The following is a 17,781-nucleotide window of genomic DNA, read 5'->3' as shown; positions in this document are numbered from 1 at the left end:
ACCTTGCCCATGGACTCCCCAGGTGGAAGCAGCAAACTGGAGGTTCTGTCCACAAACATGGTCAACCTACCCATGACTCTGTATCAAGCAAGATTACTGAAGTATTTCATGCCAATCAGTGTGTGTGTGTTTTTTTTAACAAGTCACAAAGTGTGTTTCCCATTGTCTCTGGTTAACAGTCACCTCTTACACTGATCCATGGAGACTTCCTGAGTGCGGGCCCTAAATTATCTCATGTAGCCTGGACTGTTTATATGAGACACTTCTCCTCACATGAATCCACCACATTACCATTTAGTAACGCTGAGGAGAGAGAGGCAATCATAGCGCGTGCCCATCTAAACACATTACACAATTCATACATGGGGCAATCACGAAATGGGATTTATTCAGTCTCAGGCATTGACGTTGATGTGGCTCAAACCTAATTTTCTAAAGGACAGAACCATTCTCATTGATTTGGAGAGATGTATTCACACTGTCTTGCTCTGCAGACTGGCTCTCCATGCAAGAACAATCTTGAAACATCAAAACCCCGATGAGGATGGTGGGAGCTCTCTTTTCTTTCTTAAAAGCACATGAATGACCTTACCACCCAGAAGTCCGCATTTTGACGTGATGGGAAGGAACATAGCACGGCCCCACCATAAGGCGCTGAGTAATCGGAAATGTATAAAAGGATTCCATTACGGGCATGAAATGATTTACCTCTCCACTCGACTGCAAACATTTGGCATTTCACATACATTAAAATGAAATCTCCCTGAGAAACTACTGAATTTACTTTACATGGCCTAAGTGTCTAAGCGATTTCACAACTATACAGAAGTCCCTTGCCTTTTCAGATATATTTGTATTTGTTTTTGTCTTTCCCTGTAAGATCTCTAAGATACGGATGCAAAATATGTATTGAGTGTCTCATTGCAAAATACTTTTCATATATGGGAGGACATATAAACAAAGGTATCTTCCCTCAAAGAACTCACAGCCTTATGGGGAAGCCAAGATACCCAAAACTACCTATTCTGATGTACAATCTCATGTGTGAAAAGTATAGTAAGAACAGAGAAGGACAGAGCCTTGGCCAAGGGAATGTGGAAAGGCTTCTGAGGCAGAGAGCAAGAGTGTGTGTGAGTAACCCTGAAATACACAGTCATTGGTATTATTACACATGAACAAAGATTCAGGGTGTATAAAATCAGAGCGTTACAGTGGGCAGGGATCTTAGAGATGGATCATCCAAAGCCTTCTTTCTCAGCTGAGAATATGTAGGTGCAGAGAAGTCAAGTAAGTAGTTCAAGGACACCAGATCATCTAACTCACCTGATAACATAACCCATATGTCCTATCGTGTCCTAGGATTCCCCTGCTACACAGCCTCTTAGCGCTTCATTTCTTTAACCCTCACAGGTAACTCAACTCAGCACAGGTGACTCAGCAGAAGTGCCCACAGAGTTTCCCTAAGACTGGGCTCCATGCTTTCAGCCCCTTTTACATATAAAGAGCTTGTCTATGATTCCACCTGGAATAAAACAACACTAAAAAAAAAAAAGCGAGCTGTGCTCCTGACACTGTCTGCATCTTTATACAATAATGACTAACTAGTTAAAAATTGATACTATGATAGGGTTACACAATATCTGGATTTGAGGTCCCTACCACGACTCCTGCCACAATGAAAATGAAGTAAAAATATATAGATAGATAAAGAAAAGACCGCTAATTTCACGGTACAGTAGATGTTAGGACAAGAAATGAATTTATACCTATGAGGCCAATCTCATCTTACAGGTGGGGAATGTTAATTTGCTGATATGCTTTATGCTGGAGACTTTAAAGGAAAATTGGCATGAATGGTGCTACAAAATTTCAACCTCTCCTAGGAGGCTGAGTACAAGCAGTAAAAAGGAAACTGTTGAGTCACCATATTTTATTACACAAAGGGCTGAATCAGAAAATTGGAGTATTAATAAAATATTTTCTACATGGACTTTGCTGATGAAATAAATAGCTTTATGCTTTTATGAAGATCTGATATGTTACTCACATTTAAGGGCAGTGAGTCCCCCTTTTTGTAATTACTAATAGGCACGGTTTAATTACACCTCTAAGTCCCAAGATACTGCTGCAATATACCAGCTGGGGACTGAAGTGCCCATTCTCTACCAGATTCCTAGATTATCTGGAGTCTGACATGCAAATCTCAATCAGCTTGGATTCAGATACTTGCGGGAAGGAGCTTAGGCAATGTTACCTTTTGCCTTATTTATAAAGAAAAATAATCAGAATAGACACATCAAGTTACTTATTACCTTGTTAACTCTCTGGGGCATAGTTACCTACTTCCTGGAGAGGAAGAATTAACTTGTGAGCATACTGTCGTAAACACAGGCAGAGCAAGACCAGACAGAATCCAAACATCCCAGCACTTTCATAATTGGAAGACATCTAAGAACCCTCCTCTGGATAGGGGAATTGTCCCATTAAGTGATAGAAGCCTGCTATGTGAATTGACAGCAATTCACAGGACAGAAAATCCTCCCTCTCCCCCAACAAACTGGCTTTTCCTAAGAAGAGAATCAGGGGAGCGAAGAATGCTTCAAAGATAACAGTGCAGTGAGCAGCGACTGTGTAGCCTGTGCCTGCCTACCAAGCATGCATTTCCCACCCTGATTTTCCTTTGGGGAATCATCCTCTCATCTCAGTTTCGTTCCATACAGTTTGGTGGGGCTGACCCCACCCCCTCTGGCTCTGTAGGTGGGCCTTAGGTCCAGTACTGGCCAATGGGCAGGAATTCTACCTCCCCAGCCCTGACCCACAGAGACGAATTCAGGAATCAGAACAAGTCCACTAAGTTCCAGCCCCAGGCTGTTCTGTGCTACTGGGAAAAAGCCTTCTTCCCCTCTGCCAGGGTTGCTAAGCTAGCAGGATATAAGCCTGGATGGCTGGGGGCCGTCTTTGCCACTGCTTAGGAAGAGCCTTCTAACAGTCAAGGCAGAGAAAGTCAAGCTAGCGTGTGGAACCAGAGCTGACAAAGCACTCAGCTCTAACCACACCTGCAGCCAGGCCACACCTACTGCTGGTTATGTGAGTGGAGAAATTCCCTTTTAGACTTAAGTCACGCTAAGCTAGATTCCTGTCACCGGCAACCTGAAGAGTCCTCACAGAGTCAACATTTTCAACTCAGACTTTTTCTTTTAAATCTTCCACTAGTATAGTAGTACCTTTACTATAATTAATGAACCAACTGATGAACCAGTAGATTATTAACTGAAGTCCACATTTTATTAATATTTCCTTGGTTGTTATGCAGTGTCCTTTTTTTTGTTCATTGTTCTAGGATCTCAATCATGGTACCACATGACATTTAGCCATTATAACTCGAGACTCTGACAGTTCTCAGACTTTGTTTATTTTTGATGACCTTGACAGCTTTAGGAAGTACTAGTTGAGTATTTTGCAGAATGTCCCTCAGTTGGGATTTGTCATAATTAGATTTGGGGTTATGTGTTTTGGGGACGAAGACTGAAGAGGTAAAGTGCCATCTTTGTCACATCATATCAAAGGCACGTACTATCAACATGATCCATCCCTGTTGGTGTTAAACTCGATCACCTCGTTGATAAGCTGTTTGTCAGGTTTTGCCACCACAAAGTTACTCGTTTTTATCCCCTTTCCATACTGTATTGTCTGGAAGGAGGTCACTATGAGCAACTGTACTTAAGTATCAACTCAGACTTCTAACTTAACATGGCAGCAGGTATGTGAGGCACCCTACACCAACCTCCTGTCAAAATAAAGTAGAAACATATAGAAAGGGAAAATGCAATATCTTGAGACTGTACCAGAGCTTAAAAGTCCAGAAGAAAAAGCTAAATAGTCTATGGAAGTCTGTATGAAAGACAAAATCCCAGCCTAAGTCCACTCCACTCTTTGAACCAGAACAGTGTAAGCCCACGCTGTCCAATATGGCAGCCACCAGCCCTGTAAGACTATTTAAACTAAAATTAAGTAATCTTAAAAAAAAGTTTTTAATTTAGTTTCCCAGTCACACGAGATAACATTTCAAACGCTCAGAGCTACGTGTGCCTTGTGGCTACTATACTGGACAGTGCAAAGAGCACCTCCATCATCACCAAAAGTTCCAATGGAGAATGCTGGCAGTAATTCTGCCCATTTCCAGATGCAGGAGGCAGTCACTGTACTAACAAGAAAATCAAGCTGCCGCAAAAGATTGATGAATGAAGATATTTATCACAGAATTATTTACAGTAAAAAAGAATGAGCAACAACTTAAATATACAACGGGAAAAGCGAAATGTGGATACAGTCATGTTAATGAAATATTACATAACTTAAAAAGAACACTTAGATAGACATTTCTCCAAAGAAGACATACGGATGGCCAACAGGCACATGAAAAGATGCTCAATATCAGTAACTCTCAGAGACATGCAAATTAAAACTACAATGAGGTATCACCTCACACTGGTCAGAAAGGCTATCATTAAAAAGTCTACAAATAATAAATGCTGGAGAGGGTGTGGAAAAAAGCGAACCCTCCTACACTGTTGTTGGGAATATAAACTGATGCAGCCACTACGGAGAACAATATGCAGGTTCCTTAAAAACTAAAAATAGAGCTACCATATGATCCAGCAATCTCACTTCTGGTCGTATAGCTGGAGAAAAACTCTAATTTGAAAAGATACATGCACCCCAATGTTCACAGCAGCACTATTTACCAGAGGCAGGACATGGAAGCAACCTAAGTATCCACTGACAGATGAATGGATAAAGAGGATGTGGTACATATATATAATGGAATATTACTCAGCCATAAAAATGAGTGAAATAATGCCATTTGCAGCAACATGGATGGACTTAGTGATGTTCATACTAAGTTAAATAAGTCAGACAAATAAAGACAAATATCACATGATATCACTTACATGAGGAGTCTAAAAAATGATATAAGTGAACTTACTTACAAAACGAAATAGACTAGAAAACAAACAAACTTATGGTTACCAGAGGGGATATCAGGGAGGAGGTAAATTAGGAGATTAACATATACCCACTACTATGTATAAAATATATAAACAACAAGGACCTACTGAATAGCACACGGAACTATATTCAGTATCTTGAAATAACCTACAATGCAAAAGAATATGAAAAAGAATATATATATGTATATATATATATATATATATATATATATATATAACTGAACACTCTGCTTATACTTGAAGCTAATACAGCATTGCAATTAACTATACTTCAATTAAAAAAAATAGAAACATAGAACCTACTGTGTACCACTGGAGAGGGGGAAGACATTTAAAGAGTATTTTTTAAAGAGATATGGGAACATCAGTTGTTTTATTTTTACAAAAAAAAATAGTGTTTTGACAACTATTTTTGATGAACTCCACCAGGAAAAATGTTTATAGCAAAAAGGGCCTTTCTCATCTTCTGAGACGGCCCACACTCTCTCTGTGGAGTGTGTCTGTCTCTAAATAAATCCACTTCTTACCTATCAAAAAAAAAAAAAAAATGTTTACAGCAAAAAGAATAGAAAATACCATAGCTCAGTTTTTAAGTGATTTCTATGTGCCAAGTAATGTGCTAAATGCTTAATATGCATTACCTGGTTTAATAATCAACATGTTAAATAAAATAGATGTTATTTTTATTTCTATTTCACAGATGAGAAAAATAAGCAGTGTCAAGATTAAATAAACAGAAGAACCTGGACTAAAATCCATGTTGGTCTGACCTCAAACCACAGCCTATTTATCTCTACAACTCAAAAACATTAACAGTGATTGCTTCTGGATAGAAATATTATAAGTGACTTTTTTCTCTTTTATACTTTTTTGTGTTTTCCAAATTCAATACACAGAGATTGTTTCTTTGAAAAAAATTCTGAAAGAAACATTCATTAAACTTGACCATAGCACTATACGGTTAAAAGAAGACTGCTGTATGCAATGGATCCTCGCTGAAAACGGGTTAATTACGAACACTAGGAGCTTTCATATCCAGCTGAAGCTTCTGTTCAAATCTAATTCCTCAAAGTATATTGCTAGACACTAATGAAAACCCAAAGAGACACACGCATTCAGGAGATGTATAGCCAATGAATTTTCTGTTGTTTTTATAGTGAACAACTTTTTTATATCCTAACATTTTTATGCCAGCTATGAAAAAGATAAATAAATATTTATGACATTCGCTCAATTCCACAGTAACTACTAAGTTGCTCATGTTCTCACTCTGGTTTGAAATGTGCATATTTTAGTGGCTGGGAGTCTCAACCCTAAATGAGAAAGCCACAGAATGCTATCATTTTCAAACCCTAAAACTACTCATTTGACTCACTACAGGGATTTGCCTTGGTAGCAACACATAACAAGCTTAATTAAGGCAGCTGTAGACTCAGACAGATACAAAGCTCAGTGCTGCCCAACAATCAGCTAAGAACACACCAGAATTGCCATGGACACTGGTTTTACAAAGCTTCACCACGTATCAGAATCGTCTGATCAAGAACAACAAACAAGGTGACGGAGGGAACACACAAATAAATGAGAACCAGTTTCCACCATTCAACTGTCTTGCAGAAACTTTCCTTTACCAAAAAATGGCCCAATTTACCCCCTGGTAATATCGACTGAACTTCCACTTAAGGGAGATTTATGTAGTCGTAACATACTAATTATAACGAATAGGCCAAAATTCACCAATGGGTAGTTCATGAGCTAAAAGCCCACAGGCCAGTTATCTTCTGCCTACACATATTTTTTGTTTGTTGTTTGTTTTAACTGATTTAGCGCCGAATTTTTAAACAGAGGGATTTCTCATTTAAAAAAAAAAAAGTTTCTAGCTTTTCTTGTTAAAGCTGAAGGCCTGGCTACATTGGTCCAGCGCTCTCTTATTGCAATCATCATTTGGAGCTGAACAGTGGCTTACCCAGTGCCCCCTCTCTCCCCTCGACTCCAGACTATTCCACCAGCTAATGTCAGCTGCACGGCCCTTGTAAGCACCTGAGCTTGCAGTTCTTATAACTGGAGACACCTAAAAGACCATTAAACTACACCACACCCAACAGTGCTCATTTCACCTGAAAAAATACAACCATATTTCTCCATAGACTGCTCTTTGAACCCAGGCAATAGGAGAAGCGAGAGAATTGCAGAGAAGGCGACATAAAGTGAAGTCTATTTGCCACCATCTACCCAACCACAACCTCCTGGCCAACATTTGGTAAAAAGATGTTCCATGAACTGTCCCTGTTTACCCACCCAGACTGACTTTCCCAAGCTCCTGACACCCAATCACTTTGTGATCCATTTGTACCAACTTATGTAGGGTTCCTCACACATGCAAGTGCTCGGCTCTACCCTTGTCATGGTCCCCCAGTCTACACGCCTCCTCCTGCCTTTACTGGTTTTGCATTTTCCCCAGTGGACTGTATATGGAATACGGGCACTAGAGTTCCTGTCATACTCACTCTAAAAGCCTAACACAGGACTCAAAACACATTTGTTGCACCAAGACTCACCGGCAAATTCCAAGCCACCTTCAGAATGCTTAGCTTAGATGCTGACCCTTCCCTACCCTGGCAAAATCCATCCTTCTGTCTTATTTTTCACCGTTAACTAATACTTTGGGGGGCCATGCTTAGCCATATTATTATCTGTTTGTTTGTGCTTCCCGGGCTAATCCTGGATCTTGAGAAAGAAATCTGTGTCTTTTTTATGGCTTAAAAAAAAAAAAAAAAAAAAAAGGAGCTTGCCATTGTGCCAGTATGCTGCAGGGGCTCAAAAATACTGAGTAAATTGGATGAAGTGATAGAGTCCCACATCCTTTCCCATAAATCACTCCTTGTCATGGACACAGAGGTAGCCATTATTCTCCTCAGCCTTATCACCAACATCCTCAGCATCACTGTCATCACTGATGCCAGCACCACAATCTCCATTTGACAGACAGCAGAAACCCAGTGCATGCAGCAAAAGAGCCAGGGTTCAAAAGCATGTCTTTGCGTCTAATGTAGCTGAAGTGCAGCCAAGGGGACAGAAAGGATCACATCCCGAGGACTGTGATTATTCTACATACTGCCACCTCCTCTTTCACACCCTCCCAATTTAAAAATAAAAGGGAACAAATGCTTGTTTAGATCATGTCCAAGACAAGGTCACCATCACAGCAGCAACCTGGAATGTACCCAGAAGATAGCTAGCTGAATAAGGTATGCATAATTCAATTCTAGTGGTGGCAAGCCTGCCGTCTTTACCTACAGAACATATCTCATATCTTGTTCCTCTGGAGTTTTCTGTAAGTTATGGATTAATAAACTTTCCCCAAGAATGCTGCTTTATTAATCTTGCAAAATACTCAGAAAAATTAAATATTTTATTATGCCCACCTAACATGAATTATGATAAACAAAGTCCCATGTGTGCTGACAAGAAGGTTGCTTTCTGCAGAAAATTGTGTTTGTGGCCATGGTGGTTTCCCCTCCAGTTGGACTTGGAGGAAACAAAATACCAAACTGTCTCCTGACCTTTGAAGACAATAGGGGTCACCGAGGTCACAGCAAATAGTGACTGATTTGAGGGTGGCATGACTTCAAGCCCCTCCTCTGAAAGCTGAAAGAAAAAAAAAAAAGAAGGTACAGAGACAGGAGGTCTGTTACCATTCAACTGCTGAACTCTCTTCATTATACTGAAGCATGTCCTTTTCAAAGGGAATGGCTGTGGGGCTGTGCCATCTATTTCACTTGTCTGAAGGGCGATGGGGAGGGACAAACGAACTACTGCTTATGGCATGACCATGGGTACCAGGCACAATTCTAATTGTGTTGTAGGCGTCACTTCTTTTGATTCACAAAACAGCCCTGTAGGAACCCATTTTTCCATTGAGGCTCAGAGTTGAGGGTCTTGCCAGTGGCCGCAGAGCTAATTATTGGCCAAGTCCCCTTGGTTTGACCATCTGTAAAATGGGGACAGTAATGCCCTCCCTATCTATTTGATGGGATTGTTCTGAAGATCAAAGGAGAAGACATCTGAATTGTGTGTGTGTGTGTGTGTGTGTGTGTGTGTGTGTGTGTGTGTAGATTTACCTATATGTTTCACTTGCTGGCTTCCTTCATTCCATCTGAATGTCAACTGTTCAAATGTTTGAAGTAACCAAAGAATCAGACCTAAAATTCACTCACTAAATTCATTTGCCTACAATTCATTCATTGTAAAGGGGCAATAAACGATTCCAGCTCCATGATTCACCCCTTGGTGACCCTGTGACATGTTCGCCAGGTCTCCAGCCTAAGCAAAAGACATCTCATCTACAGAATGAAGTGATGGCTCTTCTGGGCTACAGGGGCACATCCAGCCCTGGCATTCCATGATTCCAGAGGAGCTGGGCTGTTTACCATCAGCATTGCCCTAGAACTGCGTGTTACTGGGCCACATTTCCATTCATTCTTCCTCTGCCATGTTGAAATACAGGGTCACAATACCTTATCCAAATACCCTAGGTCTTGTGTGTTCATAATGTGGATTTTATTTTGCATTTTAGAAAGGCAGCCTTTACTATGCCATACATTTATCTTTTATTTGTAACACCCCTAGCTGGGTTTGGGGTGATGCCCTGTAATCAAATTCATTAATGCTTCTAGAGCCACTGTATGCCTAGTCCTGAAGGGATCACTAAAGATTATAAGGAACTTCAAGTCACTTCAGGTCAGGTCACATTTTGCCACTAAATGAGTTATTAAAAAAAAAAAAAAAAAAAAAAAAACAACTTTGAGGTGTTTTTTTTTTGTAGTCCTACTCTGCTGTCCTACTCAGCAGGGCACCCAACATTAACACAGCTCACCCTAACAAGATAGAGATTCAGCTGCCAGCAGAGTCACTCTCAATATTCTGCGAGGGAGGTTGGATGGGCTGGGGTGGGAGGAGAGAGAAGAGGAGCAACTCCGTTGTGTTCCTTTAGGTCTGCAATATTAATAAACACTTTTGTAAGAGATTTATTTCCCTGGCGTGTGAACTGGTCCTTTGCCTGTTTCTCTCAGATCCACTCCTGGCCCTTCCCCTCCACTCTGCTGAGCATGGCAGAAAGCTGGTCCCAATTACATTTCCCCAGGTTTTCTGGCCAACTAACTCCCAGTGAGGCTCACTGAATGGGAAAGATGGCAGAAGACAGGAAGGAAGGAGGAGGATCAAGGGTCTCCCTCCCTTTCTGCTTCAAGGTGGCATCCCCTGCTGTGGCAGAGTCTCCTCCACAGTTCCAGCCCCTCCCTGTGTGGTACCACTCTTATGCAGCCTCCTTTACATTTCCAACAGCCTCAACACCTGGGCTCTGATAATACCACCCGCTCCCTTGATGCCTGCAGATTAAGATCTAGAAGCAAACTGGCTTCCTGCTCTCGCTAGTGTCCATCCCTTCTCTCTCTGTCACACTTTCAGCTCTTCCAACATCTTTGTTACTAGTTCCCTGTATTGAATTCTTCCAATTAAGGTACCTGGTATGTGTCTCCTGACTAGATTCTCACTGATATAGTGCATATTGTTAAAATAATTAAATTCGGCTTGAAAGTCGTAGTGGTGCAGCTGATGTTGTTTTGGCTGTGTTCGGGGATAGCACAGAAAGGCACTCTTCAGCCCTGACATATCCTGGTTGTCAGAGTTTCGATCTTTAGGCTGAAATTTTAAACCAGCTACAGATCATCCAAAAGGTAACCAATCACCCAAATAAAATACTTATGCTACTATGGGATTTGACAAGGAACTGCAAAGTCCACCTCCCAACTACTCCCCAAATTCTTCCTCCTCCACTGAAATAATGCATGTGATAAAGACAGGGAATACTGCCCATTGCAGTAACTGTAAAATCACACTACAGACCCATAAGTTGAGAAGTCTTTGTTGTTGATTTCACGCAACTCCTTTGATTTGATTTTTTAAAAAAAGGAAGAAGGGAAAGGAAGCAGAGGAGGGAGGACAGCAAAGAACAGGACAGGAAAGGCTTAGTTTTGGAATAAAAGGAGCTAAAAACATGTCCCAAAAGAAACTGTTCAAAATTACAACAGAAAGCCCTATTTTGTTTTCATAGACTCAAAATAGTTCACTAAAGGGATACTTTCCCCTCCACTGCAAAGGCACTATGGTAGCCTTTAAAAATTAAAGGTAGCAAGTGTTTACGGTGAACTTCCTCAATAGGCCAAGCACATGGGTCATGAAATCCAGTTGACAGTGTCCTTGAGAAACCCTCAACTTTAAAGGACTCCAGATCAACACACATGGAGCGGAACAACTGATGTAATGAAGTGTGGTGCTTAGCAGAGTCTGGGGCTCGGGAAGCCTGAGAGAGATACACTTGACCGCAAAAGGCAGATAGAAGGAAGCATCAAACTTAGATTGAGCCTATGGTGTAGAACCCTTATGGTTTTTTTTTAACTTTTATTTTATATTGGAGTACAGTTGATTAACAATGTTGTGTTAGTTTCAGGTGTACAGCAAATTGATTCAGTTATACACATACATGTATCTATTCTTTTTCAAATTCTTTTCCTATTTAGGTTATTACAGAATATTGAGCAGCATTCCCTATGCTATACAGCAGTCAGTCCTTGTGTGTGTAAAGTCAATGACCTTTATATTTTTTTTTTTTTTTTTTTTTTTTTTTTTTTTTTTTTTTTTTTTTTTTGTGGTACGCGGGCCTCTCACTGTTGTGGTCTCTCCCATTGCGGGGCACAGGCTCCGGACGCACAGGCTCAGCGGCCATGGCTCACGGGCCCAGCCGCTCCGCGGCATGTGGGATCTTCCCGGACCGGGGCACGAACCCGTGTCCCCTGCATCAGCAGGCGGATTCTCAACCACTGCGCCACCAGGGAAGCCCTGACCTTTATATTTTTAAAGAAGGCGATGTTAGTCCAGTACCCCTTTCCCCCCAGCCACGCTGACTTATGGCTACTGAAACAAGTCAAGACTTCCCCCTCCCCTGAGACATCTGCAGCAGTCGAATGTATACAGTATGATATCTCACCTCACTCCTGTGATCCCACATACATAGCACAGAGAAAATTTATAGTGTTATCAGGAGAACCAAGTGGTTAGATTTTTGGTCCCTTAATCTTGCTTTCTTTGAGACATCCTCTTTTACATCACCCTAACCTAGTGCGGTGTGCATTATTTTCATTCCAGACAATATAATGAAACATATGCTGATGACAGAATGTGAGAGAAGAAGGAAAGAAGTACAGCATCTGGCAAGGGGAGGAGAGAAATTTGAAATTTTATCGACACTGATGTCCTAGGGGTAACTTTCAGAGAGAAATGGATATTCTGCCTTAGGTTCTAATATACAAATATGATTTGAATGGGGAGAAATGAGTGGGAGTAGGCTTATGAAAGAATTAATAGCATGAGGAAATCCAGAGAGACAGACAGACAGAGCAACAGAGAGAGGATAGCAAATGGCAGGTAACAATCACCACATGGGCTATAGTCAGAAAGCTCTACAATTAGCCCTCTTTGGGCAAATATAAGTTACAATTTCCATGCATAATGGTGTTTCCTCAAATGAAAAATGCTTCAGTATTTCACTATATCATCATCGTCAAATATTTGAGGATCTTAAGACAATAAGGTGCAATGAAAGAGCATTGATATGGGTGTAGCGAGACCTGGGTCTTCATTTCAGCTCAGCTAGATGGCTTGCACACGTCTTTTCAGTTCCCTAGACCTCTGGCTCCTTGATTGAAAGTGGGAACGATATTCACTGACCTGAGAGATCTACCTGAAAAGTCAAACCAGACTGTAGCTACCAGTCAAACTGCATCCCTCAGGCAGCCAGATGACTCTGCACAACCCCTCACTCCAGGGGAAAACCAGAGACGTCTTTTAAAGGCCTCTGCCACCTGAACCAGGTGAGTGGCTGCTACTCGGGGTGATCACCCCTCATCAGCCGCAATCCTCACTTCCACAACCTCCTGACCCACTGGGACAAAGGAAAGCCCTACACTGGTGGTCTGCAAAGGACAGCAGTGACCCAGCCAAGGGTGGTGCTAAGCCACCCAGAGCTCTTCCCTTGAGGCTGTTCTGCGTTCAAATCAGAGTATCTAAAGAACCTAAGGTTTAGTAAGCGCTCATAACCACCAGTTTTTCTCCTCCCCTTCTAGCCCTCACCATCCAGAATAAGAAATACAGGTGAAGTATGATGAAAACTAATGCATGCCTAGAAAATATAATATTTTAAAGGTGGCACTTACAATAGCAACAACAAAAATATAAAGCACCTGGAAATAAATCTAACGAAAGAGTGCATGCATACCTTTACGAAGAAATGTATAATCTGTATGGAAAGACATTAAATAAGAACTAAATAAATGGATGAAGGTATTATGTTTATGGGTAGAAAGGCTCAACATTATAGTAATGTCATTTCCCTGAGTTAATCTATAAATTCAAACAATTAATTCCAATCAAATCTCATTAAGTATTTGAGTGTAAGTTTAAAAGACAATTAAAAAATGTATACGGAAAAAACGTATATGGAAGACAAAAGGCCAAGAAAGGCCAAGTTACTTTTGAAGGACATCATGGGGGGTTTGTCCTGCAATTACCAAGGCTTTTTATAAAGCTATAATAATAAAGAAGTGCAGCTTGCGCAGAAGAGTGGACAAAATATATGCCTATAAGTTAACCCTAAATGCCAGGATGACTTTTCCCCATATGGAAGAAAATTAGAAAAAATAGAATAAATTCCTACCTCACACACGTATATATCGATCCCACAATTAGAAATAACAATGCTATTATTGGTGTAATAGCTGTTAATATTCCACCAAACATTAATTCCAGAAAATATACTATAAGAAAGGATTATAGAACCTAAATGTGAAAGAAAAAACAATAAAGCTTTTAGAGGATAATAAAGGAGAATCTTTATGACATCAGGGTTTTTAAAAAGGCTTTCTTAAACAAGGCATAAAAGTACTAACCATAAGAAAAGATTGATAAATTCAACTACATTAAAATTAAGAAGTTACATGGCAGAAGACTGGCAAGAATCCAACTTCTATGTGGCCTATAAATCTATTCGGCTTCCCAAAGGAATAAATTACAGTAACCTTTTTGCATTCATTGGAACTATGTTCTAACAATACATGCCGTAGCTCAGATTCAGCATATGGCTGGCCCATCTTTGACTTCAATTGGGTTACGAGCACTTTTAGTCTAACTTGAGTATGTTTGAATGGTTGTGTTTTATATTCAGAACTCTTGTGAGCATGCATGTAATACTGCTCAAAATAACGTGTCCTGGGATTGAAGACAAGCACCACCACGTGCCATGGTCAGAGTGGGTGGGTATCACCGGGCAATCCCTAGGGAACAGTAATGCGTGGCTTCGCTTCCTTACTCTCTGGGCAGTGTCTGCATCACTTACAATCATTCACATCCAAAGTTAACTCTCGTCCTGCCACCTGTTGGGATTTTTACTACTACTCCCAAATCTACTGGGAAAAATCTGCACCAGCCAAGTCAAAGACAGAAAATCCTAGGGGTGTATCTTAGCTATAATCAACATTGAATCCTATGAGAAAAGCTAAGCCACCATCTTCCATGTAACCACGATTTAGAGCCTGTAAGTCTCCCACTTTCTTTCCGCTCCCATTCTTTCTGCTATGCATTCCTCAGCAACATTTTAACATTCACTCTACATGTTGACATACATGTATACAGTAATATATGAATATAGGCTAGGATAATAAAAAAGGAAAATGTCACCCAAATATGACATAAGTTTTAGATGACGTGAGCTTTTTCAAGAGGATGTCCCTCACTTCTATGAAGAGAGACGCTTGCCCTGGCATGACGGTGCGTAATTATAAACTTTGTTACTGAAAATAAGTTACTCCCCGGGGAACCTCATAAACCTTCAAAGTATCTAGTGTCCAGGGACTGAGTAATTAATTAGCATTAATTGATAAGTTTCCCTTTTGATTAAAAACATTGCTGGTTATCATTGTTCCTGTAATGAAAGTGGATAGTTCTAATGGATCAGTTACAGGACCGGTTTGAATAAGTTGTTACTGTTAACGATTCCAAAAGATGTCAAGAAAACAGAGATGACTTTCAATAGCTGATTGTTACTATTCATTTCCAAACCAGATTACAGAATAAAGAACTGCCACCAAAAACAAGAATGTGTTTTCAAGATCGCTGATCACAAAAAATTTCAATATTGTCAGTGAAAAGCAACTTACCCCAATCTTTCTATCCACATGAGCTTAATGAACCACATAAAAGTACACACATTTAATTCAATTCAATCCAGCAGACACTTACTGAGCATCTACTATATTCTAGGCACTGTTGGTAAAAGTAGAAGCCACAGTCCTTCTCCCTAAAGAGCTTATAAATGTCCTCTCCTGGACAGTTATTGGACAAAGTACTATTTCTTATCATCTCTGTAGTGACTAGCTAGAAACTAGATGAGAATTCAAAGGAATTCTTTTTAAGTCTGTTCTTCTGGAAAGCATATTCAAAATAATTATATGGAATGATAAATACCAAATGTGGAATAGTGGTTCTCTCCGGCAGGAGGGAAGGAGATCTGATGGGGAGAGATTACTACGTGGCTTCGACTACACTTACATGGCTTTTGCCTTCCTAGGCTGAGTGATAGGGACAGAGTTTTCTACTCACTGTTATGTACACATTTTCATATGTCTTAGAAATATACCATATTACATTTCAAATCAAACGCATTACCTTCTCAATCAAATTAACTGTTTTGCTCAAAAATCATAAGTGCTTACCTACAAACCTTTTCTCCAGTCTATCTCATGAGACACTGAGAGGGACCTCTTGAAATCAAAGATTCTGCAGAAAATAAGTTTGGAAAACTCTTAATGAGGTACATGAGTTTCTTAACTGCAGGAAATCTCTGCAGCTTTCACATGTCAGTAAATACTGTGTCTTACTAAGAGTAGGATACATAATTCAGGGCTTCCTAAGTATTTTTGAGCATGCAACTTTTTTTCCTTGTGAATGCCCTTTCTTTTGAAATACTCATAACCGTCCTGGGGGACACCAGTGTCCCCCAGGACAGAGTTTGGAAAAAGCTCTACAAAATAATCCATTTCAGCCACAAAGGCTACCTTAGAGCCACTCTTAACAGGACGCCCATCCCCAAACCAATGATGAAGCTTCTTGCCCGCCTGTCTTTGCCCATATAGTTCTTTCAACCTGGAATGCCTTCAACCCCTCAGAAACTCCTGGTCAACCTCCAGCTTCCAGCTGAAACGAAATCTCTTCTGTGAAGCCTTAGCCATCCTTTCCTTTCTCCAGATAGAAATAACTCCTCATCTGGAAGCTTTCAGCGCTGCTATACAGATATTCTCTGTACCACATGTCATGCTGTAGCAGCAATTTATGTATAAGGCCAGGTGCCCAGATGGGAGAGACCGTACCTTTGCATCTTGGAACTGTCTGCAGTGCCTAGCACTGAACCAGAGCCAGGTAAAGGAGGTGCTAGTAAGACATGTTGAATGGACACAGGAGTGATGTCTGTATCAGGACATGTGTGGCCTCCATTTCCAGATACTCTTTATGCATATTCATAATTTTCAGCTGTTACTGTTGATTATGACACTAACAAGAATAGGAACAAACTGACATAAAGAATGAAAAAGAGACAAAGGGATAAACACAAGAAGAGACAAAGGAAGAGAAAGAGATGCTTAAATGATAAAGAGTGAATGGATAGATCCAGTTGAGCAACAGAGTAACAGACCAACAGAGAGTCAGAAATTGGTATGATGCTCAAATTATCAACACAGGGCTGCTAATTTTCTAAGACTCACTGTAGGTGGTCAACACAGCTGACTTGAATTCACTCTGAACTTCACATTGTCTGTTACCTTACCTCCTCTAATTTTATCCCCTAAGCCAAACAACACATCTTTGATACCACAAACTTTTACCATTTGAGCTGTGAGTTCTCCTGTTCAGTAGAATTTTATTTCTGTTTTCTCTTTATGAGAATCCCCCACTGGCACTGTAGACTGGTTACATGTCAGGTTAAAATAAAACAATAATAATAAAAGCAAGCTGGCAATTTCTTTCCAATAGAATATGGTAGCATATATTGCCCGAAATAGAAGCCAGAGGAGTTTCACGATTATCAAACCAAAACCTTCCCATTTCTAAGAACTCAATGGAAGAAAAATACAAAGAGCATCTCACAGAAAAAGAAACCTGATCATTTGCTCTCCAACCTAAGGGAAGTGTTAAAGTGATTAATTGATTTAATGTCTTTTTTCTTTTTTGTACACAGGTCCATATCCTGATACACATTTCATAGATTGAGTTCTGTGCTAGTTTTTCATGGATATAACCCCAGAGGAGGGGTTTTCTTTTCCTACTGGACACTCTTTTTTCAGCACAGAAGATCTGGCTGGCTTCCGCTCTTAGCTGGTAATACCCACCCCACCGCGCACCATCCCTTCCTGCTCCAATTCTATTTATATTTCAGGCCACTACTCTATCCTGGTATAGGAGACAGTCTGGTCTAGAAGAAGGAGCAGTGGTCAAAGAATTCTGGGTTCTGATGGTGCCTCTCAGTTGTACAGTTATGCATCACCCCAAGTCTGATTTGCTTTCCAATCTATAAATTGGGAAGAGTTGACTAACTACTCCTAGAATTTAATCCATCCAATAGTCATTTTATTTCCTTGAAAATAACGGCTGAAAAGTGCAATGA

General features: G+C 40.4%; 1 protein-coding gene across 23 annotated transcripts in view; it reads right to left on the bottom strand.

Moving 5' to 3' along the window:
- The window catches only part of DAB1 (DAB adaptor protein 1), a 1,205,719-nt gene that overhangs the window by 400,627 nt on the left and 787,311 nt on the right, over window positions 1-17,781 (bottom strand). For 3 of the 23 annotated variants that reach the window (XM_067006927.1, XM_067006924.1, XM_067006931.1), the window contains one exon: window positions 15,836-15,899. The exons of the other annotated variants lie outside the window; for them this stretch is intronic. The gene's annotated coding sequence lies outside the window, so the exon portion shown is untranslated. The remainder of the gene's footprint in view (window positions 1-15,835; window positions 15,900-17,781) is intronic. 23 annotated transcript variants of the gene reach the window in all.

This window comes from Kogia breviceps, chromosome 1, assembly GCF_026419965.1.
Source record: "Kogia breviceps isolate mKogBre1 chromosome 1, mKogBre1 haplotype 1, whole genome shotgun sequence".
Lineage (NCBI taxonomy): Eukaryota > Metazoa > Chordata > Mammalia > Artiodactyla > Physeteridae > Kogia > Kogia breviceps.
The sequence above is the reverse complement of the archived record's forward strand: the minus strand, read 5'-3'. Positions and strand labels throughout refer to the sequence as shown.